This window comes from Thunnus maccoyii, chromosome 18 (genome assembly GCF_910596095.1).
Source record: "Thunnus maccoyii chromosome 18, fThuMac1.1, whole genome shotgun sequence".
NCBI lineage: Eukaryota > Metazoa > Chordata > Actinopteri > Scombriformes > Scombridae > Thunnus > Thunnus maccoyii.
The window spans coordinates 23,348,101-23,376,070 of record NC_056550.1 but is presented as its reverse complement, the minus strand read 5'-3'; the positions used below and the strand labels follow the sequence as shown (position 1 = coordinate 23,376,070).

The 27,970-nt window shown below is 41.5% G+C and overlaps 1 long non-coding RNA gene across 1 annotated transcript; it reads right to left on the bottom strand.

The window, feature by feature from the left end:
* Positions 1-5,870: 5,870 nt before the first annotated feature.
* LOC121883498 lies at positions 5,871-13,635 on the bottom strand. The gene is made up of 3 exons (XR_006092226.1): positions 12,469-13,635; positions 10,693-11,876; positions 5,871-7,222 (listed from the first exon to the last, which is right to left on the bottom strand). It is a non-coding gene; the product is annotated as an uncharacterized LOC121883498 (long non-coding RNA).
* Between the last annotated feature and the right edge of the window lie 14,335 nt (positions 13,636-27,970).

The following is a 27,970-nucleotide window of genomic DNA, read 5'->3' as shown; positions in this document are numbered from 1 at the left end:
TTGTTCTTTCCTTTTGTTTATTCTGACATGGATAGCGTGGATTGGATGATGAGAAAACCTGGCAAACACATCATTCTCAATTTTCAGTTTAGTTTCTGACTCAAGTTTCAAGGGCACTTTTTTGTTGCTTTTTGTCCTCCTGAAAATATATAATTTGATTTTGGCAACACCTGCAAAATTGACACCGCCAGTGTTTTGGCATTCTCAAAAGCCAAACTTAAAAAGCTCAACTTTCTTTCTTTGTTTCCTCCACTTTTCTCTCAGTAACTTCCCCCTCTACAGTTCCCATGTCCTCATTGTAACTCTTTCCCTCCTTTTTTTTCTCTATCCTCTCCCCCTTCTCTTCGTCTCACCATGTTTTCCTCTTCTTCTTCCTCTACCCTCCTGTCTCCGCATCCTCAGAAACATCCTGTTCATGGCTCCATATTGACAAAAACACAGCTGGTCTGGGTCTGCATGCGGGCCTGCTGCTTTAGCTTTATTTATGCCTCTGTTCTGGTTAGGCAGCCGCGCTCTGGAGCAGATGGCTGCAGTGTTCAATTGGACTCTGCCATTGTACCCCTCGTAATTGGTACTTGGAACCAAGTGCCTCATTAATTATGCAAAAGGGACTGTTTTAATACATAGTGAGCTGGTCTTACTGAAGTGTAATACTAATCGAGTGAGTGCTTTGCAGCATTATGCATCACAGAATTTGATTTATTTTAAATGTGGGTTTGTAACTGCATGGTTTCAAGTTTGAACCCCCGGACAAAGGTGGATGGAGTAAAATGAATGAGTGACGTAGCTCTACTCCTTTTTAGGAAAATTGTGGCGCCGTTGAGAAAGGTGTTCAGGACGTTTTCCATATGACAGGCTATTCATGCTACAAGTATTTTGGTCTATAAACTGTTTTTGAACTCCGATTTAGTCCTAAAAAGTGGAATGGGATCGAATGAAAGAAAAAATCTGGGGTTCCCATAAAGATGAAATGCGATGCGGTCTGCAGCAGGTGTTGAAGCAATCTAACCCACAATCGTTTTGTAAATGTTCTCCTGATGTTTTAGGGAACTATGGAGCTTTGTACAGCTTTGTCTACATCCTGTATTGAAGTCCAAAATTTGAAGATGAGATGTGGTATCTGACTATAACAGATAATTGTGTTGAACTGCATGGAGAGCAAAGTGCAAAACTGGGTGTAGTTTCAGTGGATTGTACAGTAAATGCGACTTGACTGATGCTCACAATGAAAACAGTTGTGGCAAAAACAAAAACAGACGTGTAATCTGTACTTTCTTCTGTGTTTGCAAGTAGAAAATTACAAAAAAAAATGGCACTGTTGATGTAGAGCGATACACAGAAACACACCGTGGTTTGGAAGAATTCTCTCGTGTGTGAAAGCAAAATTACAAAGGTGAAAAACACCCCCGAAGTGACCTTATGTTCAGAATCAGCTAATCAGCTCAAGTGTGGAAACACCTCCAAAACCTTAAACTGCTCCACGGGAGCTGCTAAATGATAAGCTGAAGTCTGTGGCTGGTGTTTGAGAGGCTCCCAGCTCTGAATGTGTACAGCTGTGTGAATGTGAGGCAGGTTGTTATCTGAAAACAGCAGGTAAGCTGACTTGACCTTCCCTGCATGAGTGTAAGAGTGTTAAAAAAAAAAAAAAGGTCAAGCACACAGAGGCAGTTTACAAAAAATCAAATCCTGCTTTCTATTTTCAACTTAAATCCATAGTCTTGCATCGTTACCCGCAGCCATTTTTCCTGTAGGATACATCTGCTGGTTGTCACAACAGCCGTCCCTCCAGTTTCGAACATGTGCGTTTGATATGGAGGCTGATTTGGTTGGTATGTAAACGGTTGTCACTGGTGGTTTATGGGGGTATGACCACAATTCTGACCACTGCTGTGTGAGACCGAAACATTACACCCCATCCTGCAGATCCACTCCACTGGAGCTACCAGCTCTGAGCAGTTGGCAGTGTTGGGTGGTGGTCTCCTGAGGTTCTGCTGGTATTTCAACTCTGTGTGTTAATATATGGTAATTAGAAAGATCCATCTGGGCTACACTAAGCCAGCGGAGTTTGCCATACACATGTTCATGCATGAAATACTCGGCTCGTTGACTGTTGGGCGTCATTGTGACTTCGTAATCACATCAGGAGAAGACAGTTTTACAGAATGTGGTGTAGGATGGCATGTTTATGGCGTTTTAGGTTGTTTATACAGTATGGGCCAAATCCACATTGGACTGTGCCCGCTAATAGTACAGTGAATTGCATTTGCACCCACAATCTGCCATGTTTAGAGGTCCTATTCACAAAAGGTTTTGCGCTAATGATATGCTGGCGCAAACACACCCGTGAAGTCTTGCAGCTGAGAGCAATTTGCCCTCGTTTTGCGTCTGATTGAGTAAGCGGAGCTGTTTCCAGTGTTTCAGGCTTTTCTCTATATTTCAGCACACAGATTGGTCCATAATAAAACTGCAGAGAAAACAAAAGCCTCAAATTGCATGTCTTTAATTAGCAGAGTTGCACATATACAGAGTTCTCCACAATCACAGCTTTCATGTGTTTTGCTTCTCTAGTATTTCGCATCTATAACATGATCTAATGAAATGTCAAAATGCAGCTATTAATGTGCCTCAGGCAGATCTGAAACATGTTAGATTGATGTCTGAATTTTACAATAATGTTATTCAGGTGTCACTGAATGTATCCGGGATTTCAAAGAAACACCAGTACTGATGTTCTGTTTGGTGCCCACAGCTGGCTGTGTGTCACATCTGGCTGCAGCATCACACAGCAGCTGAAACAATAAGTGTGTCTCCAAACCTGAGAAGGAGGCTGTGTGCATTTACACATGCGGCACAGCAGCGGTAACTTCATTATCACTGGATAATTAATGTTCTGTGTTTTGCTACACACCTACAGGTTAGCTGTTACACACACATTCCAGGTTTATATGGTGGAACTGTTTATAATAAAGCAGTCAGCGTTGTTATTTTTATATTTTTAAATCCAAGATAAGCCCACAACCCCTCATGATCCTCCCCATGTCTGACTGTAGATTTGGTCCTAAATAGCATTCAATATCATTTCAATATCATTCAAGCCTCACAAACTTGAAGATTTGAAGAGAGAGAGAGAGAGACTTAAGTAAACGCCAACTATCTGAAGACGCTAATAACTCAACCCTAATTACGTGTGGCAATTAGCACTGGTCTTTGTGAATTAGACTGCAAATGGCACAGGTGCACCATGACGATATTTGCTTGACAGCGCAGTTTGTGATGCATTTCACCCTTTGCGGGTGCTCTGTGAATTACACGCTATCTTTATGTCTCATTTGCACAGGTTAAGCAGCCCCAAAAGCCACGCAATCATTTTCTAGATTTGGCCCCATGTTTTCCATGTTTGGTGATACAGTATGCCTGCAAATTACATTCTGTGCACCTCATTTTCAGTTCAAAAACAATATTCAGGTGCCCAAATGAACATGACACATGTTTTGTTTTGTTTTGTTTTTTTGGTGGTTCTTTAATACACCTTGTGATGCAACCTGGACACACCATCAGTGATGAACCTGGGGTCATCAGGTGTTTTGGGACTTAACATCACCCTCACCTGGGTGACCCAGCCGGGGGTGATCAAGCCCTGACTTGTGTCCAAGTAGTGCATCACACCATGCATCACCCCTCTTCAACCAGAGCCAACAGGAAGTCTTTTCAGCAGCTTCCAAGATGTTCCTCATGGCTCTTCTTCTTTGCAGCCCACATATCCCCACGAGTCCCAGGACCTGGTGTAGAGACTGTCCTGCGAAGCCCCTGCAGCCCACTTCAGCTGGCTCACAGCAGGCCTTACACCTGTTCCTCTGACACTCAGCTACCAGATCTGCATACCTGGCTCTCTTCCTTTCTTGTGCATCCTCCATCCAATTTTCCCAGGGGACAGTTAGCTATAACAAAACCACTTGCTTGGTTGCTGTAATGGTGTCTGGGGACCTCAGTTGTCTCTCTAGGATGACCAGGGACTATCAGTCTCTTGCTATTGCAAGCAGACCAACTTGGGCCTTTGGCTGTTGCTGAGGCTTCTCCCCTGCTTGAACAAAAGCGATGTTGCACTTTGTTAGGTGTTGCTACTTTCTGTGGCTGATGCCACTGCAGATGGTGTCTGTTACTGCCCACAGAACTTAGTCGTGGCGCCAACAATACCAGCAGCTGAGGATACGCTCCAAGGGTGGTCTGCCAGGCTCCAGCCTCTTAGGAATTTGCATGCCTTAAGTCTTCAAACAGTGCCTCAGGCTTCTAGAGCACCTTTCGAAGATCTGTATGATCTAAAGGAGGGGAAAAGGTGCCTTAGAAGACTTGAAAAGACTAACTGTGGAAGATATCCACTTTATTTGACTAACTACATGGCTGAAGCCTCATATTAACTTCAGACAAACTTTTAAATACATTTTTCTAAAAATATAGTTTTTGGTTGCTGTTTTTGTTGTTGTTGTTGTTGTTTTTGCCCCCATCATTTACATAGTAAACACGTTTGGAGGGAATCTTCTAATGGTCAGTATGAACGGGAATATAATCACAGCATGCAAAACCTGTTTCAGTGTTCATATGGGCACCTGACTGTTGTTTTAGGACAAACTTAAAAAAAACTGTGAACTTGTCCTTTAACATTCTCTGAAAATTATATCTCAGGCAGCACAATATCAATACCAAATATACTCAAAGTAAAAAGCAGTGATGTGATTAGTTGATGAAATTCAAATCCTTTCAGACACTGCAAAGCTCTTTCCATCTCCTATATCACATAGCAGTCAGGTCAACTTCTATTAGTCAAGAAAATGTCAACATAACTGCATAATCCATCCTATCATATTAACATATCAATGCAATGTTTTACTGTAATATTATACTAACATCGATTCCCTCCAGAACTTGGTGCTCTTGTGTGTATGTGTCTGTGCATCGCAGTATAAGTGTATCCTTATGTGGACGAGTGGGTGAGCTTTTCCACATCAGGGTAAGGGTGTGTGGCGAGGAGTGGATGGTGAGGGGGGGGATTCGCTGGAGCGTGACCTTGTTAAGACGTGTGTGCCAGCGTCTCACCTCATGTGTTTAATGTAATGTACGAGGTCCAATTAGATCATTGTAGGCACTAATGTGAGAGGCTGTGTTTAGTACAAAAACATTAACTTTAAGATTTGTTAAGGACTTTATATGTGTGCTTCTATCGCTGCTCTTTGTCCCTTTTAGCATTAAATAGTACAGTTATTATTGCGCAGGTTAAGACTTCCACTCTAAATTCGGCTGGTTGAGGTGGCCGATACGGACATTCACTCCAGTTAAAGGGGATATATTATGCTTTTTCTGATTTTCTGTTATTTATATACTGTTATGATGTTAGATAACTATGTTAAAACTTGAGGTTAACATATGTAGAAATGCTCCCTGCAAGGCAAAAGCCTGCTCTGGACGCTTTGTTCACCACATTTTTTTTCCTACCTTGGCAACCAGCTAACGTTGGCTCGTTGCACATCCCCAAAAGTGTCCGTCTGGTCTGTAGTCTTTGTTGCTAAGGTTTTTCCATGTGTTGTTTTCATTGTCCACTCGTATTTCATATCAGATTCTGGCTAGAACATGTACAGATGTATTTGAGAAGGAAGCCTTAAAGAAACAGGAGATTAAATGGCCTTTTTCAGACAGAAGCTGAACCGAGGGGCTGTATAAAGGATCAGTATAAAGATAATAAGACGTTTTATTGTACTGTAAATCATGTAAAGATATCCCAGTAGAGCTCCAGATTAAAGATGTAGACCTGTCCCCTTTAAACAAAAAGCCTATTATAGCTAAAAAGAAAATCAGGCGCCATCTTTCAAATGGTTTATTTCAAATGATGCCCAGCTCAGTCTGTGTCCATATGTAAGCATTTGGGATGTATTTGTTGTAATTTGCGAGTATGTGTTTGTGTGTGTGGTCTGTGGATAGAACATATATGGGAAAACATCAGCATTTCTATACAGAACATAAGAATAATTAAGAAGTTATAGTTTTACATGATGCATACTAGTAAATTGTAGCAATGGGTGGTGAAACACAGTGACCCTTATTCTTCATACCAAATGTATTCACTAAAACTACACCAATCTAACAGAGTTGAATAATGACAAAGGTAAGATATGCATTTTAACAACATTTGAACTAAAAAAATGAAGAATCATGGCAGTGGATCGACTAATAGCTAATACATCATACCAATTAACCCTCTAGAAATGGGTAAAACTCGATAAAACCTTAAAATCTAATAGGAAATGTTCTTTGCGGGTAAATAATGGGTACTTACATTGTTTCATGAATGCACAACAACAAAACAGTCCACATGGGAAAAACAGTCCCTTTAATTGTCCACTTAATCAAACTGTTATAATATTAAACTGAGATTAATACTATTGTGTATTATTGGGAAATATCCTCTGTGCAGATTCACTAAGCTGGATGCAACATTTAGTTGTTGCCATAGCAGCACATTTTTTAATTTTATTTATTTCAAAATTTAACCTTGAGATCTCATTTTCAAGTCCTCAGGCACTAAACACAAATTGTTAGTTTCAGCACCGCCAACAAACGATGATGCAACATGTGTGAGACAACCTTCCTCCTCTTAATACACTTTTAGACACAACTTTTTTTACAAACATGTCAAATGTTTGTAGTCTGAAGCCAAATTCTGAGCAAATTTCCATCGACAAAACGATTTGTTGGACTGATTGTGCTCAGCCTTCATCATACGTTTGGCATTTCCCTGTAAATGTCTTTTACAAAAAAACATTTTCTGCCTCATAAATTTTTATAAATAATGTTTATGAAATGCTGTTTTGTAGTTTGAAGCTCTCATTCAGCTTGTTTAATCACTATAATTTGCATGAAAATACAGAGGTGGAAACCCCAGACTCTGAGACTCTCTCTCGTTATCTGTTGGTAGAGACTGACTCATGTTTGTGTGTGTTTGTCATGATCTCCATTCACAAGACACATACAGGGATGATTATAGTGGTGGATCAGGTATGATCATGTCTTTATATGCAGAATTCAAATTTTTTGAGTCCCGCCTGACAAAGATAGAAGATAGGATGTTTGTCTTGGGATAAGAAGTGTCCCTGTTCTTGCTTTTCTCCTCCTTCTTCTTCCTCTTTCTCTCCCTGGTGGGCTGACAAATGTATCAATTTCACCTGGTTCCAGGCTGCATAATAGAAAGGTTTAGTCATTCTTAGTCAGATGAAACACAAAAATCTGTAATGATGATTACTGTAATTGCTGCTCAATTTGTCTGCCTCCACCTCCACCCTATCACCTCCGATGTCCCCTCCTCTCTCCCTTCTAAATAATCTGCCATCAGCAGAGTTTTCTCATGCAATTACACAGAGCGCTGTGTTATTGGTTTCCATGGTGAGTTTCCAAGATAAACATCAAAGTATGTGATAGGAGAGTGGCTTATTGATTTAAGAAATCTCCAGGTTGCTCTCATAATGTGTCCACATTTGACCCGTGACCCGTCTTTATGTTCTTTGACAACATAGCAGACTGTGGCTGTGACTGTGGTTGAACTGAGGAGACTGTCGGTCTTCTCTCCCCCCCCGTCACTTACAGATCATCCTGTCATCCGTCCACCCCCTCGCTTCTCCCACTACCTCAGACCTCACCGACCTGAAACATGAAGTTCACAGTCCCAGAGCGCATTGATGGTGATGACATAAGAGTTTTTCTGCACATGACAAGGAGATTGTGGCGAATGATGGAGAATTCACAGCTCAGACCGGAGAGATTTATCGTTACATGTTTACAGTACAGCTCCTACTTTAATCGACTGATTCAGTGCTTGCGTAATGAAGTGCAGGCATGCCTCGTTAGAAATAGTTTAATCAAATTCTGTACACTGTAAGTACGTACGGATTTATGTATATATCACTTTTCTAAACAAAAGTTACAAAGTGCTTCACAATTAAAACCTGTTAAATTACGACTTGGTTTTTATTTTCATAGTTCATTTATTTCCTTTATGATCATATTGTGATCACCAAAGTAATTTTACGATCTTTTAACACAGTGACATTGATACAACAGGGCAAAAAACACAAGAGGTCAACACAAGAGTGCACAAAACAGCAGATATAGAAGGTCAAAGTTGAACTAAAAAGGTGAAGTAAACTGTGATGGATGTTTACGATGGACAGTTTAGGTCAAAATTCTACTATTTGCTTTTGTTTTCTCTTCAAATACATTTTGTTAAAATCTGATTTAGTGATATTGCTGTTTTTCCCAGATATCAGCAATTGATAATGATAATCATTGAATACAATGCTATTATAACCAATAGGAATGATGAACGACCCAAGTTGCATGAAACTGGAATTTCCCTTTTACAAAGAATCAACAAGCGGGCTAAAAGCCTGACATATCAGTAGGAGTTTCAAAATTTATGGGAAACATCTCCCTTCATGTCATGCCAATTTATAAGATCATCTAGTAAACAATGTTTAGCACATCTCAGAGACCTCATAAGATCATTTCGGTTTATTTCAGTTATACAGCTGGGAGCTGGGATTACTCAGGGGACACTAGTAGATATTCTGGTATCAAGCTCTTCCTCTTCACTCGGCAAGAGATCACTGACCGCAGGAACACCAGTAGTTTCTCTAAAGTACTGTACATTGTCTTTCCTGACGGTCCTGCAGTGTGCCATAATAGCTGCTCCAGGTGGCTAGTTTCTGTGTTTACTTTCAGTCTGAGACAAATGTTTGAAATGATTCATTTAAAATCAAGTTTATTTGAAAGGTGTTGGAGGATCGGACAGTTTTCCCTGATATACGTCGTTTTGTGCAAGTCCTCGTTACTTGAATCTCTATAATGGAGCTGGCCAGTGCAAAGCAGCATGAAACACATAGAGCCACAGTGGCCACATTTATGGGAAATACATCAGGTTGAAATAAACCAGCAAGCTGATATATGGACACAAGAATTGTGAAATGTGTCTGTCCAAATCACTGGTATGAAAATGTCTCCTGATGGCTTCCACAGTGAAAAAAAACAACAAAAAAAAAACAGACTGACAAGTGCATGACCTCTGAATGTCTGTGTTTTCCTTACAATAATGCATGTCCAGTCCTATAATCTATAGACTATAACCACAAGCCTCCCAGAGGCCTCTCTACACTTGTTTGTAACAGCAAAAATACCCGTCTGTTTGTTGCACACAGAGAAACCGCAGTCCAGATTTCTCGGACAAACCGGCCTCTTCATGCTGTATCTCTCTCTCACGCTGTCATTGCGCCTTTTCTTCACTTTGTGTTTGTGATCAGAGTGGTGCTCACCACCACTCTGTGGCGTGCTGATGTGGTTTCAGCCCCCAGACATCCTCTCAGGCAGTGAGGACCCTGTCTTGTCATGTGATTTCCAGGCCTGTCTAGAGGCAGCGTGGGCGTTGGCGGGGGGAAAAGGAAGAAAAGGGTGCAACTGGGTTAACTCATGAAACCCGTGGGTCGGCTGTGGTTCTGCTTTGTGCAGAAAGGTCGTTAAATTGGCTGCTTCGACTGGCTTTTTTTTTATCCTTGTCTGCCAAACACCACCAACTCATGCCTGACCTCCACTCCCGCTGCTGCTCCTTCCCTCCATACCTTTTACTCTGATGATGGGGGAAACATGACCTTTAGTGTAATTACCCTGACTGCATCTCCCTCATTAAACTCCTGCGGTGGAGCCCATAAACAGCTGCAGTATGTAGCCCCCAGTGAGCCGCACAATATTCACCCAATGGACCTCACCCACGCATAACCTAAATACACATCACACAGCTATTAGCCGAACCTACTACCATCCAGTTATGAGCACAGGTTTACAAAAAAATACTTTAATATCAGATTGAGAGCGATGACAACGAGCCAAGATTTCATTATTACACCCAACAATCCTGGCAGTATGACAGTAAGTGATTTATTTCTCACGCATTTACTGCCAACATCACCAACTTCTGAGCTTCAAATCAGTGAAATCTACAATACATTACACTAACACTGCGTCTGTGCATGCATGTCCCATTGTCTTCAAATACTAACTGCCAGAAGACAATGGAGATACACCACAAAACACTTTTATGTGTGTGTGTGTTCATGTGGTGACGTTGACGTATGGTTTGTTTACTTCAGATCCCGGAGCAGCTTGTACTGGGTCACCTGCAGGCTTAAGTCAGTGAGTCTTATTGAACTTCGGCTTTGTTCAAAGCCCCCTCAGGTTCACTCACATCCCTCATTTTCATAATCACTAGACGTTTTGATTGTGGAGAGTGTTGTTGACCAAAAGTGCAACAGACTGAATCCATTAATAAAAAGTCAATGAGCACGGTCAATAAGGCAATTTAGCCAAATACATGAATCAACAATAGCGTATTAAAGCTCTTGCCAGTAAGTAGGTCCAGGGGGATGGCGTTTTGCTGCACACTGTGAAAAATCTAACGCAATTATGATCAGAATAATGCCTGGTATTGATCAGTGTGAGAGGCCATGAGGTGCAGGGGTGGGGCTGCTCTGGGGATGACCCCTTCCCACTTCATGATTGATTGGGTGTGTCTGAGCAATTCCAGCCCAAATGACTCAAGGCAGGCGTGTGTGTGTGTGTGTCTGGAACTGCGTCCAGGCTGGGCTCACGTTATTAACTTACCCAGGAAGAGGGCACCGTAAATAGCCTGCTGTGGAGCCTCGCTGGGGGACACTGCAGAAATAAAGAGGGGAAGAGCAGCCCCGATAAACTCAATTTGTAATTTAATCCAGGGTGCTGCCATCGATCGAAATCTTCTCCTGCAATAGCAGCCGACCTGCAGCTGGGCAATGGATTAAGGCACGTACCAACTTATCATCCTCACTCCGCTGCTGCCCTCTGTTTCCCCAAATAGTCATGAATTTGTCTCAATGAGCTTACTGTAGAATATCTATTTCTTTCTCTCTGTTGTACAAACAATACCTGGTCCCAAACACACATATACACACGCATCTTGCAGGTTTGAATGCCAGGCAACAAGTCCATAAGACTGGATAAAATACAGTAGACTTCCTTGATGTGAGACTGAGAGGCCGAGGCTAGAGCTCTCTTTGCAAACCTGCAGGTGGTGGTAGCCAAAGTTGATGTGAACCGAAACGAATACAAAGATTTCACAATATGATACACAAAGCATTTTTAAAAACGTTTTCACATGGGTATACAAAGATATTGAATGGATCAGTTAACCACGTTACAAGAAAAAAAACAACACATTTTTCCACTTAGCCATAGTGGTATGCAGATAATTTTTGTTTTACTTCTCCAGTTTTTAAGATATTCATCTCTGAAATATCTGCCGCCACCCCCATAAAGCGAATGTAATTTCATTTGTGGTGCTTTAAATGTTTACTTTAAATGTGTAAAACTCTACCGCTGTCGTGTTATCTTTAATGTTGGTGCAGGAATTCCTTACAGCACAAGTAAAATATATAAAAATGATGGCAGGGCTCTCTGTGACCCCAAGACCATTGTCTCTTTAAAGCCCTCAGGGCTAAGGTTAAGTGTGGTCCTTTTGTCAGCTGTATAATACCATGTCATGGCAGGGAGGCGCTCCCCATTCACCTCTGCTGCGTTTGATCTCTGAGAGACGATACCTGTGTTAACTACAAGCTGTCAGCCTGGACCAGTAGCTCCCTCCACACCGGGGAGCAGGTTTACATCAGTCACGGATAAAGTGCCGTAGCTCTCCTCTCATCTACACCTTCTTCTGCTGCTCCGTATAAGCCGAGTGCAACGTCGCAAATGAGCGTGGGAGGTGGATTTGATGGATGCCTTTCTCTTGTCAGACGGGTGGTACCGGCAACTCCCTGTAAAATAAACTTTATGTCTCTCTGTTCTTGCCCTGACAGCATTAGGACACCATTTGTGACAAAGGCAAGCTCCGTTTAAGCAGGATAAGATAAACTATACATCAGCCTGATTAGACTCTGCAAAAACACTCTGGTTGAACTGTTTACCATATGGAGCAATGAAAAGCTTTATATTTATACGTTTTGGTAACTGTTGAAAGGCGGAAGGGAAAATGCACTGCAGCTTTTCTGTGAAGTAATGTACCGAATTCCCCTACAGAATTTTTATTAGTTGCATGTTTTGCATGCAAAATCATATATAATGCTTGAAGTACGTTGTGCTTTTAGTTTTATTACAGCACCCTTTAACCAGCTACTTAGAGAGCAGGATTACATTCTTCTTTTCATATAAAATAAACGTCCTTCTTCTTAAGGGTTAACATTTTATTGGCTGATTCTGTGTATAAGGTGATATATTATTGGCTCACCCATCTAATGGAAGCTGTCATGCTTTCACTGACCCCACACAAACCCCTTCATCTTATTTCCCTTGATAGATAAGGAGAATAGACTCGATTGTTGCTGTGATATCTGTGAAAGACAATCCTACCGTTTTGAACGTAATAGACTTCTTTCCCTCCCCTGTGATCTCTCTGTGCATCTCCCTGCATGGAGTCCGTGTATTTTGTTCAGCAATACCGTTTGACTCTCAGGTTTTTATTGTTTCCATGTGTTTCGTGCCCGGTCCGGGGACTAGGAGGGAATGAATTGATCCCTAAAGAAACAGCCTGCTTCAATTCTCTGCATCGGTTTAGCCAATCAGCACCCCTGCTGCTCCCACTCACTCTCATAATAGTCTCACTAGAGTTTCACTAATATCTCTAGGAATGCTTGCGAGCACACACACACACACACACACACACACAAACACTATCTATCCCTTCATCTCTCTGTCTCTCACATACAAACTTAAACTCAACCACCGAACTAACAGGAAACAGTCTCGGTGTGTGAGAGACTGCAGGGTCTCAATCACACTCTCGCAAAAGCAGGATGATTTATTATAATTTTTTTTCTTTTCAGTAACATTGCAACAATTCTCTTAAGTGTCAAATGAGGGGCTATGTTGACTTACAGTCCCCTAATCTCAACACTGCGGAGGATATATCTCCGTATCTTTCACTGTGGTCCTGACAGAATTTATAGAAAAAGGCCAAACAGTCAAAGAATCCCTTTATGACTACGATGATGTAACGCTGACCTTTGCCCTGGATGTATATCTCATTTTTATGATTATTGGGAGCATCATGAATTAGCCAGCTAGATAAAGAAGTGTTGGGGGAGGTGGTCATTTTAAAAGATTGGTTTGAGTTAATTTATCGTCTGTGATTTTTTTCTGAAATTGAAAAACGGGGTCATTTCATCAGGGGGTTTTCACTGCAGCCCTTGAGGCGCACACCCCCGTTCTCTACTACACATTTCCCCTGGGTCGCCCGTTTTATTCCCAGACAGCTTTCTTTCGTTTTTCATATGATTTATGCACCGGCTAATCCGTCACAATCACATGCTGGGAAAGAAGTTTTCAGCACCATCGCACGCCGTCAAGGGCAAGGGTTGTGATTTAGGGCATGGGGATGTGTTGCTGCTGTGAAGGGAGGAAGAGGTTTGACTCGAGCCCGGTCCGCTCCGACGTGGGTCAGTGGAAAATGTAAATGCCCCGGGAGGAAAGGGAAAGATTTTCTTATTTTTCAAGGTTTATTTTCCTATGTGTTGGGGAACGGATGGGTGCCGGTTTTAGGGGTTTCAATTGAACATGATGGATCAAACATCTTGAAAAATAAACACACGCTCGCAGAGACGCACACTTTGTCATTCTCTTCATTGCACATAGAGTAATTCACTCCATCAGCCGTGCACATGTGCGCAAGAATACAGACACATGAACGCAGTCAATTACCACCACCGCTCACCATGCAGTAACACTCCAGCTCCCCTGACACTGACTATACTCTAAACAAGCAGCCAGATGAAAGCTGAGGTCTACATCAGAGTTAGTTCGACTCTAATGAGCTGACCAAAGGTAATGGATTGCTCATTACTGCATTACTGCAACTAGTGACTCTTGCCTGGATTCTTTTAAAGAGGAGAAAACTAACTTTATCCCCCGTCTGGCTGTCAACTTCACTGAGACTTTCCTCCGGTCTTGAGGTGGCTGCCTGAGATATAGGCTGTAAATGAGGGAATTTAACAAGCTCTGTTAAAGATATTGGATTTTTATGAATGAATATTTAGCAAAAAAAAAACATGACAGGGATTTAAATGCAATTCTATGGCTTTGAATCATACAGCGTGAGTTAATACATGATGTGATGAGACACGAGATTTAACATGTGTGAGATTAGATTCGATATTAGACTTTAGATTAGATATGAAAGATGGCGAGTTATTAGAGGTTATATGAGTGATGAGACATGAGACATTAGAGAGATGTGATAAGATATGAGAGATAAGATATGAGAGATGACACAAAGGAGATAAGAGATTAAAGAGATTAAAGAGAGATAAATTATGAGAAGTGAGAGTGCTGCTGGATGTTACGCTAGTCAACAATAGGCATGTCAGAAGAGTAAGATATTGGATATTTTGACTATTTGAAGTAACATCAAAAACTAACAGCAAAGAGGAACAAATATTTGTGCCAAAAACTCTATAAAAATCTCTTAAAATGTCAGATAATGATGAAAAATGTCTGTTATTATTTCCCACAGCCCACAGTGATGTCTTCAAATGTCTTGTTTTGTCCAACCAACGGTCCAAAATCCAAAAATATTAAGTGTACAATAACAGAAAACAGAAAAACCAGCACATTTTCACATTTGAGAAACTGTAATCTGACATTTTTGAAAAACAAAAATTAACAGATTATCAAAATAGAGGAAAATCATGACAACACATGGCGCCCACGAGAGGAAACAGCTGTTACAAGTTGAAACTAACCAACATGCTGACAATGAGCATACAGTACACTGATTGTGTGAGTTTATTACTGTAGTTACACCTTCACAATGTAATGCAATCCAGTACATCAACCCTGAAATAAAACTTCTGTCCTCCATCATGTACTCCATGTAAAAGTGGGTGGAAGAAAAGATTAAGAGACACTTTCAATATGGAGCCGGAGCATTAGACTGTGCAGCTGTGCCTTAATAAACTGACAAATGATTGTATATAAGAGAGTTTAAAGAAATTGCTGATGGCACGCAACCTAATATAACCCACCCTCGTTGCAGCGTTTGTGGCGGTGATTTAGCTTCTTCAAAGTTATCGTAGTACTTTATGTAATTTTGTTTACTCTTTGTAAAATGGTTATGATGATAGGTGGATGTGACTATAATCACTGGTGGATTCCACTGTTGTCATTGATCGATATTTGCCAGTAACAACACTGGCTATTCTTAGAATCGCTGGGACTGCCCTACCTTCCTTTCTTTTCTGGCAGATCCTCAGTGTGTCAGAGAGAGGACAACTCTGTCATTCACTCGACACCAGCAAAATGAGAAATTCCTCCATTGTGACCCCGCAGCCCGCAATCCAACACCTGTTCGGTAATGACGGATACAACGAAGACCGAGGTCACAACATAAACCGCAGCCTGGCGACACAATTTGATGTGTGTGTCTTTGTGTGTGTGTGTGTCATGAATCTAACAGAAAACTAGGCAGATGCTGTTCTGTTTCGAATAGATGTCAGGTGTTAGACATTACAGTCCCAAAGCCCGTCCCCGCCGTCATGTTTCACATCTCGCACGGTTTATAACGCTTTCTGACACACATTCGGCTCATTCTCCTAAACACACAAGACAAGCCGGTGCCTGCTACCCTTCCTTTCTCCTCCAAAGCGAGGCCCGTCACGGCTGACACCTGCCCAGGAAACGCTTAAAACAATTAGAACTCCCCGGAAAGCTCAAAAACACCACCTGCCAAGAAGAAGAAGAAGAAAAATAGATATAAAAGCATAGTTCCCCTTCTTAGATTAAAAACCCTAAATTAAATCAAGTGTGCCATCAGTGCGTGTGCAACAAGTGTGCATTAGGGAGGGTCCCTAATGGCAGGCTTCTCATTCTTTTATTTTATTAGTTCTCTCTCCTTGCTCAGCCATCTCCTACTGTAACAGCCTCTCTCTGACTCATCCGCTGCAGTAGAGGAGGAGGAACGGGGAGGAGAAGCACCCAAGAGTGGAGGAGTGGGGGGGGGGGTGGGCACTGTGCCTGCCTGAAGCGGAGTGAGTCACGACGCACCGCAGGACCCATTCATCACGGCGTGACGCTGGCACTGCTAGCACCTTGGCACTGTCCATCACAGCCAACCTGGGCAGCCGTGAAAATTAGGCTGCTTTGTCTCCGGGCTCTTATGTTATTGTTGCCGCTGAGCTCCCCTGCCTGTGGTCCTGTGGTTGGGGATGAAAGGATGAAAACATAAGACCCGCCTGCTTATCACGACACTGGTACAGTCTTTACACCTTGAAAAGAAGCATTCTTACACCCTAAATTAGGCTCATCAGTCTAAATTACTTGAACAGAAAAGAGCTCACCATCTTCTTTATACCACCCTGCCGACCCTATAACTTTATTCCTTTTATCCAATTAACTAATAACAGAGATATAGTTATCCAGAGACTCACCAGTGATGCTTGACCTGCAGTGATAAGTTGCACCTCTATTAACCACTGAGAAGAAATGTCTTTTGCTGTATGTTCTTGTATGTACTTATGTTTTTAATGCCACATTTGAAGTCAGATCCCGTGATTGGTACAAAGGTGAAAAGAACGAATGTGAAGCTTCAGGATTCAACTGTGAGAATGATGCATTTTATCTAAGGCCGCATTTACACTGCACGTCTTGACCGATATCTGATACCTTTGTTTACACTGGCTTAACACTTGAAACAACCCGCATGTAGCTGTGCCAGCTCTGCACGTGAAAATAACGTTATACTTCATTAAAATGAGAAAAAGTATAAGATGGTCGCATTTTCAATGACGCGTGAATCGCAATGACAGGGAGTAGCATTGGCAGATATCCAGTTACTATCAGATTTATTTCCACATATGATTGAGGCCCCGAAACGGATCTGAGAATATCCGATTCCATGTGCTTTTTTCCTGTTTACACGTTCATAATACATATCCGATCTGTGCCACATGTGAGCAGAAATATCTGAATTGGGTCACTTGTGCCAGGCAGTGTTAATGTAGCCTAGGAGTGATGTGCTTTATAGTGCAGAGATGGTTAGAAGTTTTCAAGGTGAAAAACAGCTTAAATTAGTCAGAGGAGTGATCCTTTAGGCATGTAACATTATATGATGTCTAAGAAATGGAACCAGACTTTTCAGCTTTTTAAAACTTTTGAAATATTTCAAAGTCAAATAAGCGTCTTAATCTTCTGCAGCAGGATCATTACAACAGCATATGTTTTTTCTGAAAGCATAAAGTATACAAAAGCATAGAAAAAAGAATACAAATGTAGAGCAAAAACAAAACATAGTAAAATGACATGTGCCATATACATGCATACATGTATACACATAATATAGATGTATAAAGTCAATGTGCATGAGTTGAAAGATTAAATGCAGCAAATACAGCATGAATCTGTGCAAAATAACAGCAGTAAAACATAATAAAAAGTGACAATACCATAGAAATGAGCATCTAAATGCTTTTTTTTTTTTAAAGAATATACTGCACATATGGACCTTCAAAATGTGAGAAACCGTACGCTCACTGCTTCTGAATAGCTTCCATTACTTACCCACAGAGGATCCAGGTCCTCTTTAAAGAGGCTTATGAAACAGTTGCAGCTGTTCTAAATCTCCACTCCTAACATGTTAAACCCACTGAATGTCAGATGCTGAGGAACAGATAGTGTTTAGGGATGAGAAACTAAAGGCTTGCGGTATATCTTCTGTGTGTCTCGGTGCTCTGCGGGTTCGTCTGTGTGTGCTACTCATTAGTTAGTGAAACCACATCTGCATTTCCATCTAAACAGTGTTCTTGTAGAAGATTAGGAACAATACAGAGATGGCATTGATCTTTTTCCCATGAGGAACGGATGGAAAAAGTTTTTTTTTTTTGGGACCGTGGGATACTGTGCTGACCGATGAGAGAGTCTAGGAAAAAACAGAGCTGTTAAATCCTCAATGCTAAATTAATTTGAGTCATATTGAGACATGTTGGTTTAATCTCACCTTCCTAACCCCTTCACCTGGCATCGGCTGTTTTGTTTATTCAAAATCACGTGTCGACCATATGATGTTTCATTCATGTATTGGCTTTCTGTTGTCTTAGATCGAGCTGTCACTATCAATTTTCTCAATTTATATCACGTATGAATAATTCATCACTTTTACAGTCATCACCATTTGTTTGAGTCAGCTATGCTAATCCAAACAGGATTAGATTTGTTTTAAAAAACTGATTTACAGTCACTCGTTTTGGTTGTATGATTGAAGTGTTGCATTACCAATACATAGCCTTGGGATGTCTATTGTTTACTAGTATTCTCATTTTCTCATTTGCTGTTAAATGACTATTTCACGGTCAGTTCACAAACGTGTGGACCATATGCACAGTTTTATGTTTTTTTACTAATCCACTCATCGGGTTTCACATTCCCCTCTGAGCCTGGAAGCCCTCGGGGTGGTTTCATCCCTCTTATAAAATAATGGACGGACATCACACGTCTTTAGGAGCCTCCGCGGCACATCATGGCCCTCATAAAGATTTCATTTACGCCTGCTGAATCACTCCTCTGTCTCGCTTGTTTTCTCCATCATTCCTCTTCTCTGCCGCTGCCCACACCCTCATTGTAGCTGTCAAGGCTGCCAACCCAGGGCCACTGTGTTACTCACCACTCTCGGCTTCACTGAAGTCGGACTGCTGTGTCGTTTCGACCCCCTCTCCTCTTCATCTGAACCCAGCCACCCTGCACACCACATCCTTTCCTCTACCCCCACCCCCTCCCTCACCCCCCCCATCATCTATCTCCACTGTGCTGGTGTTTGTTCCGCCTCCCTCTCTTTAATCTTATAAAAGTGGATTTCTGATATAGAGAGTGAGAGGGCTTTTAAGTGGATGGTATTGAGGTTGGTATAGAGTGTGTATGATGGGTGAGAGGCAGGGGGCAGAGAAATATTATGGGTAGAAGGCAGGTGTTTCCTGTAATGGCTTCTGCCCCTTCCATCTCCTATCATCCCCCACTCTCCCTCCCCATCAGCCACTAATGAGCCTATATAGACACCCAGTAGCGGGTTTATGATGTTGTGGTGAAAATGAGAGCTGGACACAGAGAGAGAGAGAGAGAGAGAATAAGAGAAAGAGAGTGCGGGTCCATCGGAGCGGCGCAGCACAGCCGGTCACTTACTGATATCGATCTGCGTCCCAATCCATCTCAATTTCCCTCATATGTAGTCACATCCAATTATGTTTTGCTCCATCTTGAACGCAGCATGTTTCAGCGGAGGCATCTGCAAAAACTGCAACAGTGTGATGAGATCACGTTTATGCAGCATACACAGTAAAAAAAAAAGAAGCAAAAAAAAAAAGGAAAGTGAAGATATGCACGCTGCCTTTGAGTCTTTTTTTTTTGTTAATGTGTACAATCCACTTTTCTCTGTCCAAATGCCTGAAATCCCTGGGGTGAGTGTGCTACTCTTTGTTATAACATATCCATTTGTGGAGAAGATGAATGCGCTCCCTTCTTCATCCCCCCCCCCCCCCCCCCCCCCCCGGCTGAAAGCTGCTGTCTGGGTGGTAAAAACTTGACAGTAGAGATGCAAGAGATGCACAAACCCAGGAGACGCTGCCAGACGACTGGCGTGTACTTTCAGTGTGTTTTCTGTGTGTGTGATGAATCACATATACAGTACATACGACACAGTAGTCTTAGTGATCCATCCTCTGGTTCTTATTATACTCAAGGATACACGGAAAAGGAGCCTCTCTGTCTTAATGACAGCAGTTCTTTCAACAAAGACAGAGCCCCTTGAAAAATAAGACATCCAACTATATAAGTAGTCCATACAGACGCACAATCAGCTGCCTGTAAATCCTATTGTGGTCATTGTACTCAGGGAGAAGCTTTTACTTTCAACTAATGAGATTTTTCCCTTTTGCTGTTATGTATACAGCGGTTTGAATACTTGGCTCAGCATTTTCATTACGACTTGTGTGCATTTAGTCATACGTTTGATATATTTCCTTATTTATCCGATGACTGCGTGCTTATTAGCATTTTAACCATGAAATATTTATAGGTTGTCTTTTTATTTATGTATTTTTTTATCCTCTTTCACCTGACCTAAAAACCTGCTATCTTTCCAAAGACACTCATAAAAGAAATAAGTCAAGTTTGCAGTGGCTTCAGAAAGTATTCAGACCTGATGGCACGTCACAGACGCTCCCCATCCAATATTATTGAGCTTTGGAGAATCTAAAAGAAAGAAAGGGAGAAACTCTCTAGGTCTAATCTTGGTGCAGAAAACTTGTAGAGACTGTAGAGGCTGTAACAGCTGCTAAAGTTGCCTCTATAAGGAACCTAATAAAATGTCTCAATACTTTCATAAATGAGAGGTTTTGTTTTGATTTTAGTCAAATTTGCAAACATTTCTAAAAAGACTGACTGACTGATTATTGCATTGTATCATGATGTGGTTAAATGGTCATAAAAGCACATTTATTCAATTTTAAATTAAATCTTGTGCAAAAAGAAGACCCTTGATTCATACAAGGAACAAACTCCAAAGTTAACAATCCCTTGTTGAAAATAAGCCGTTATTTTGTTTTTATCCTGGAAAATGTTATTTGTATGTTTGATGAATGCAGTCTGGTATTATTATCGTTAAATGAATATATCTTTCACACATGCAGCACAGGGTAGCTAATTTGAATCCTAAATGCTTTAGGTAATGTTGCCTCATGGTTCATAACATTATAATTCAAAAATACAAATGAGCCTATCCTCAATAATCACATTACGGCGTTAGGAAAAGACTAAAGGTATAAGTTCAGTAATAATTAACAATCTAACTTTTTTATTAGTTATTTCTTTGTACAGTGCTGTAAGACTGGAAAACCTGTCAGAGAGCTTTTGTAAGTCAGTTCAAGAAAGCCTCTCAGATGAATAATCCATCCTTCATCCCGATCATATGGGAATAATATACGTGACACAGTTTGGAGGACCTTAGTTACTATGACTCCAGTGAAAGCCTGACCTATGCCATGTGACAGTCTATAAAAGTTCAGTCTAAAGCTAGTGCTGTAAAGTGTATTTTCAGAAGTTAACTGATTGAGTGGCGTTCTTCGGGAGATGACATTCTCAGGTAAGTTTCCATAGTGACTGCAGGTCGTGGCCGTCTGTTAACTGGGAGTTATGGGACAGGAGTTGGTGATGGTGGTGATGGGGGAGCGGTATAGAAGTGTTAACAGACTAAACTTGCACATGGAACTTAACATACAGCCGTCTCCAGAGTCTAGTGAGAAAACCCAGACGTGTCAGGACGGCCGTTATGCAGAAAATAACACCTGTTCAGGTTATATTCAAATGCATGTTTCTCTTGTTGGAACAAATATATCAATTCATAGACATTGTGCACACCTCTATAAAGTGTAAAAGTGACTTAACTGTTAAAGAAAATAAACTTCAGCTGCAGGATGAAAATCCCAGCAGACCTAGTAGAGATATGTGAGACTGAATCTACAGTAAATGTCTAAGTTTGTGAATGCAGACAAAGACATGCAGACCAGCTTAAGCTTCAATACGAAATTAAGCTGCAAAACTTTCCTCCAATATATCCAGTTTCCCAAATGTTTTCAGTTATAACATCAGGGCTTAGGGGGGGGATGTATGAGGTTGTTTTCCGTTTCATTTTACAGTCTATAAATGTACTGTATCATATGACTTTACTGAAGAAAATACAAATTACATTAAATATATAACATGTAAAACAACACAATGTTAACAAGTTCCACAAGTTCACCCTCATTTTCCAAACCAATGTCATATACTGTTTGTCCAAATATTTGTGAGTGTGGAATCAAGGCCGGAGTTTTCTTGAAAGAAACTCATTTGTACGACATGTTGTCCGACCATGTCTGAACGCAGATGTTTATGCTTGTCTGAATGGCCACACTCAAAAACTGAATGAAGAGCCTGTTGTCATAGACATGATAATCATTCAACGCACACTTTGGGCAGTCTGTACACATAACAAGTGACAGAAGTAGTTGTGTGACGCCTGGCCAGCTGCTGCTACTGTGGCTGCGATTTCCAGATTGTCATTTTTTGTAATTTCAGAAAATTACAAAAATTCTTGGATGCAATCCCTGACTTCCAGTGTCGGACAGATGTTGGGGGAGATGCTGTTCGACAAGCACTTTGTTTGACCCCTTGAGATTCCTTTGTCTTCTTTTGTTTTATTTTGTATGCCACACCCTACAGTACCAATGCATGAAGGCGTATTTCTTTCTCTATAAAAGTATCCCTCCAAGAGCACCAGCAGGCACAGGACACCAAAAACGCCCCTGCTACAAGTTTTTTAATTCATCCCATCACTTGTACATTTATGGATAGCCCAAACTAATCTTGTAAGTCTACAGCTGACACTGACACATCCATCCATTAAACAGAACTGACTAAATCAAAGCTCCTTGGCTGCTGTTATATAGCCGATCCTGACCTTCATTTCCCTTCAGTGATCAATAATGCCTCCATTAATCCCAGAAAAGATGTTTTCATGTATGTCAACAAATCATTAGAAGATGCTCAAAAATGCACATATGGGAACGTTGAGGATGACTTTCTGAAAACGTGGGTTCACTTGGGTTTGTAGGTTTTGCTGGCTGCATTGTTTCATTAAGCGCAGTTTAGGTAGAAACGCTTGAAAAACATTCCATGAGTCAACAAACTGAACCTCCAGTTTATTGTCAGTGGAGCTTTTCCAGCCTGTAAATCATGACAGTTCTGTACTCTGGGAGAGATTTGTCCACATTTACAAACATTGATTAAATTGTCCCAGGCCAATTGTGCTTCTTTCAACTTTGTTCTATTCCCATTTAACAGAGATGAGACAACTGCGATAGATACAGCATACTAATGAGGAACAGGAACGGCAGTACGTGTGTGTCTGTGTGTGTGTGTGTGTGTGTGTGTGGGTTTGCATGCAAATAAATGGGACTGTTGTGTAATTTGCTCAGTCAGCACTATCAATGCCGCTCCTGTCCAAATCCCATAAACACGTATGCTTTGCGGCGGGATACCCACAGCGTCGTTGAAATAAACATCCTACACGCTAACCATCACCTTTGGTTTCAACAACAAACACACACACACACACACACACACACACACAAATATGTCTGACAGTGTTGATTCAACACTCTGCCGACATCAACATGAGTTGAGGACGTTTCAAGTGGTTCAACGAGGGTTAGCTCTTACAGATGTCACAAAGGTGAAGTATCATAAACACTCACACACTGGCGTACAGTAAAATCATGGACGTATACATATGCACAGTTCAATTGACAGCGTTTCTTTACAGTCGGCCGGAGAGAAGAGGGGGGATGTCATTCTGGATGGTGTCCAGGTGTGTGGGGGCCTTCCTCTCCCACTTCTATCATTAAACTCCATGCTTGTGGGAAGGACAGTTTACTGGGCTCTGCTGAGCGTGCTGACCCCCAAGATGAAGCCATCAGAATCGCCTCTCTCAGATCGCCGCTAGCAGCTCTCCGCCATAACTCACAACAGCCAGGCGCCCCAGAAGTCCCGACGAACTTATTTATTGCTCATATCGTGCTATTAAATGAGAATCTCTCAGGTGTTTCGCTATGTGCCTCTGCCAGTGATGACATTTTTATGTCATACTGGCAGCTTTGTTGCTCACCAGGTTAGTGGACTTTGTTTTATTTCCCAGTGTGGATGTATCTCATGTTTGCCAACATTTTTGCTATTGGATTGAAAGAACTCCCACTTCAATCTGAGACACTTACGTCAAGCAATTAGCCCTTTATAGCAAATGGTTATAACCTACTGTGGAAAAGGCTCTACTCTTAAGGGAGCTCTCAAAGAATTTCAACAACAAGGATTTTGCTGGTAGAACTAATCCCCCTTTAATAAAATACATACATGAACATGAGGTCCTTTTTAAATCAATACCAAAAGCTTATCAGACAAGGAGGAGCTTGTGGTGGAGAAGCAAATGGCTTATCAGCAGAGTAATTGTGTTGTTGTACACCTATGATGACCAACATTGATAGTCAGCTGGTAGCCAAACAGCTGTTGTATGAGCCACTGATGATGAAGCATTAATAAAGCAGCTAATACCAACCCACTAATGCAAGTAAGATGTTAAAAATCTGCCTGAAGTAATGCAATGCTCCATTTTTTTTAGGCCCCTGAAAGACTTTCTAATGCTGCTGATCCTACTGATAATCAACACCCGACACTGCAGTTCAGTGCAGCTTTCAGCTTACTGTTTTGGTTTGCTGGCTATAGTGTCAAGTTGCTTCGGCTCTCGGTGATCCCTCATGTGAAATTGCTAACTGCGGCAGAGAATGGATTCAAATGCAGGAGGAGAAAAAGGAGCATCTAACGAGGAAAGACATCCTGGATATTTTCCTCCAGAGGTGGGGGAACCAAACCAGACAAAATGCAAAATGCATGAGTTGAGATTGCTTCATCAACTGCTGTTTTCAAAGTCAGAAATGAACTGTCAAGCTCAAATTGGCCAGCATGTTTAGCCATAAGAACATGATTAGTTGATAGCTTTAAAATGTATTGTGTTGATGTGCTTGTTCGGCTTTTTTTCCTCAGTTTTGAATTTGCTTTTTGAGGCATGTATTTTGTGTTAGTTGTGGTTTTAATAGCTTTTATCTTCCTGTTGTTTTTTCATTCTTTTCATTTTTCATTTGATTATGATACAAATAAAAAGTATTTTTATCTCGTAGATTGATTAGATTTATACAGATGAGAGGGTCTGGTGAGATGCATATGCTCTGGCTGGCGGGGGATGAGTCAGATCCAGGCCTGGTTGAGAAACCATTAACCAGCTTTTAGGAGGTGGGCGGGGGCTCATGTCCCATGCCTATCAGACACACTGCCTGTCTAATCCACACTGACAGCCTGAGGTCCAGTCTAAAAGGGTTTTCTCCCTCAGCCTGCAGACAGGTGAGGTGAGGTTTGATGGCTTCTGGGCCCCAGGAAAGCACTGTTATAACCCACTGAGTTAGAAGTAATGCAGCTCAGTGAACATTAACTCTGCAGGTGCCTGGTGCTGGATTTTGTGTCCCAGAACAATGCACTGAAATGTGAATTTTTGAGTGATTTCCCATCACACAGCTAGATAGATAAGTAGTGTTTAGGCCTCTGTATCACTTGTAATCGATTTGTAACGGCTATGTGAGCTGCAAATACAGGAATAAATGCCTGTAAGGGTATTGACAGTGAAGAATGACTTCTCCTACACACGCCATATGTTCAGTTAAGCCATGCGGCAATATTACATGTTAAACTAATTTAGTCAATTTCTATTAAGTCCTCAGGTCAGCGCTGTTGTATTTCTAGATTTGTTATGAATTGTCTATATCGGCTCATTCATGTGTTCTAAGCGGTGTCTTATTAAACAGGATTTTTCTTGTTCCGGCTGACTAGGGAGGGAATTGATGCCGTGAAAACACATTCACCGCAACAGCTTCCCCTGACATGAGAGAAATTGGAAGAAGCCAGGCAGGGCTAATGGTAATGTTGCATTCCTCCTTTGATAATATCTGTATGCGTGGTTAACCCTCGTCACTCAGAAGGCTGATCCTGGGTGTGTTTGACAAGATGGTTGCCTCTCTATTCTGATGTGTTACTGTGGTGATTTCTTTCACTTTGTATTTTGACTCTTAGGGCCATAAACACACACACGCGCTCAGGAAATCTACACTCATCTACTTATGGGTGATGTCACGGTTTGAGATGTAAATACTGTTGTTTTAAAACCAGCTTGACTATTCTTGATTCTTTATTTGGATCCGCATTAGCTTCCACAAAGTGAACCCTAGTCTTTCTGAGGTCTACAACAGCTCTGATGGTTGAGTGAAGATTTATTAAGAGGCAGCAATACCTTAAAAGCATCACATGTATGTATGTGTGTGTTTGCCATATAGACTGTATGTAGCGAGGTGTGACATTGGTGAGAGTTGCTGCACATGGTCGGCACCATCTTTTCCATTTGGAAGTAGGACCTTCAAAATACGGAATATGGGGTTTTGCCTTTCATGCTCCAGAAAGTGCATATTTAGACTAACGTTAGCTACTTTAGCTAAATTGTGCTAACAAGACAGGTATCATAATCAAGTAATATTATTCTTACCTAAATAATGCATGACAGCTTCCTGTGAGGGTCTTGTTAGCGTAACTTCTTAACCACAAACACAGTAAAAACTGCGTGTCTACAGAGAAATCACTGTTTGATCTCTAAACAGAAGTTCTGAGAGTCTGAAACAGCAGGCGAGTGAACTGTCAATCACAGCTGTCAATCTATGCCCACACGGCAGACATCAGAGCCTACTATACATCTTCAGATCTTATTAACGGAGCAATGATTTCCAATATAACCACCGGCACACTTATTAGAGAGCCCGAATTTAGCGATTGCAACCATAGTGACTCACTGAAAAAAACTGATTCAGTATTTCTGGAGAGAAGTTGATGCTTTTTATACGGGAGTCAGTCGAAGCAAGTGACGTTTTTTGAGCCAGCATCTAGCAGCCATCAGCGGGACTGCGCTTTAAAGTAAGCCTCAAGCTGTGGTAGTTGCTGCTTGGTTTGCCTCTTGTTAACTGAGAGCTTATATTTGTATGATGTCTTATGGTGCAGACACACTGGATCCATTGACAGTTTGACGGATCCCATTCATTTCCTATGGAGAGCAGGAGATCCAGCCGCACAGTGCATGATGGATACAGCACGGCAAGTTGACGGACCGACCACCTTATCTGAATTTGCATAATCATGACTCAACCTTAACTTTATGCAAATGAGGTCAACCAGTGTAACGCGGCCGGCTCGCGAAACTCAGATCAAACTATCAAACTAGGCAGTGCTGCTCAAATAGAAATCAAGATTCTGGCGCTGCAGTGCCTATTTTACGCCTCAAATGTTTTCAGAAACATGAAAAATGAAAATGGCAGAGCATAGACCAAGCACCGCCAAACTTGCAGTACGTCACCCGGCGTTCAGTGGCCCAGTGCGTCCAGTGCATCCAGGTGTGTTGTCGCTGGAGTCTGTGTGTCTGCACCATTAGATCTTCCCTCAGGATTACATGACTCATTCAATCTTCTTTTCCACTCATCACTACTTCATCATCATTTTTCTTGTGTACTATTAATGGTCGTCATGGGAATAATAGCAGTGATTGGTTTATTTTAAAGTTTGTCCTACTGTGTATGTCTGCAGGCGAGGCCATGATTAGAACAGAGTCCCAGTAACTTTGACATATGGGAAGCATCAACTCTCTCCAAGTTGTCACTTCCTTCCTCTTTATTTTCTCCTCCATGATGGAGAACCGATGGCTATGTCCATTCTTCAATGCCCTTGCCCATTAGAAAGGTCACCACAGGTCATTACTAGGGAATGCCTGTGGCCTAGATGTAGACGTTTGGACCAATGACATCCACGCTGGGGTGGAAAGCTAACAGGATATGGATTGCAAAAAAGGGAAGGAGCCGTACCTGTATTAGTACTTGATCTTTACAAGGAAGGAAAGGCTCAGAGGTAATGGCTTGTTTACATGGTTTGGAAAGCGCTGATCTTCTGATTCATGTAATTGGTCACTGACTCAATCAATCAAAGTATCAATCAGCAGTCTGTGCTTTAAGTAAACATATTAATCGTTTTAGATTCCCGCTCTCCTGAAAAGGAGCCCCAAAGAAAAGGTCAATAGCAACTTGACTGAGTGAGAAGACTTTGAAGAATCCCTACTGCAGGCGGTGTTTCCATCATAAACAAACACCCTAATTAGTTGAGAAAACATTGCAACTTGTGCCGACTGGTGACCGGATCATATATCGAT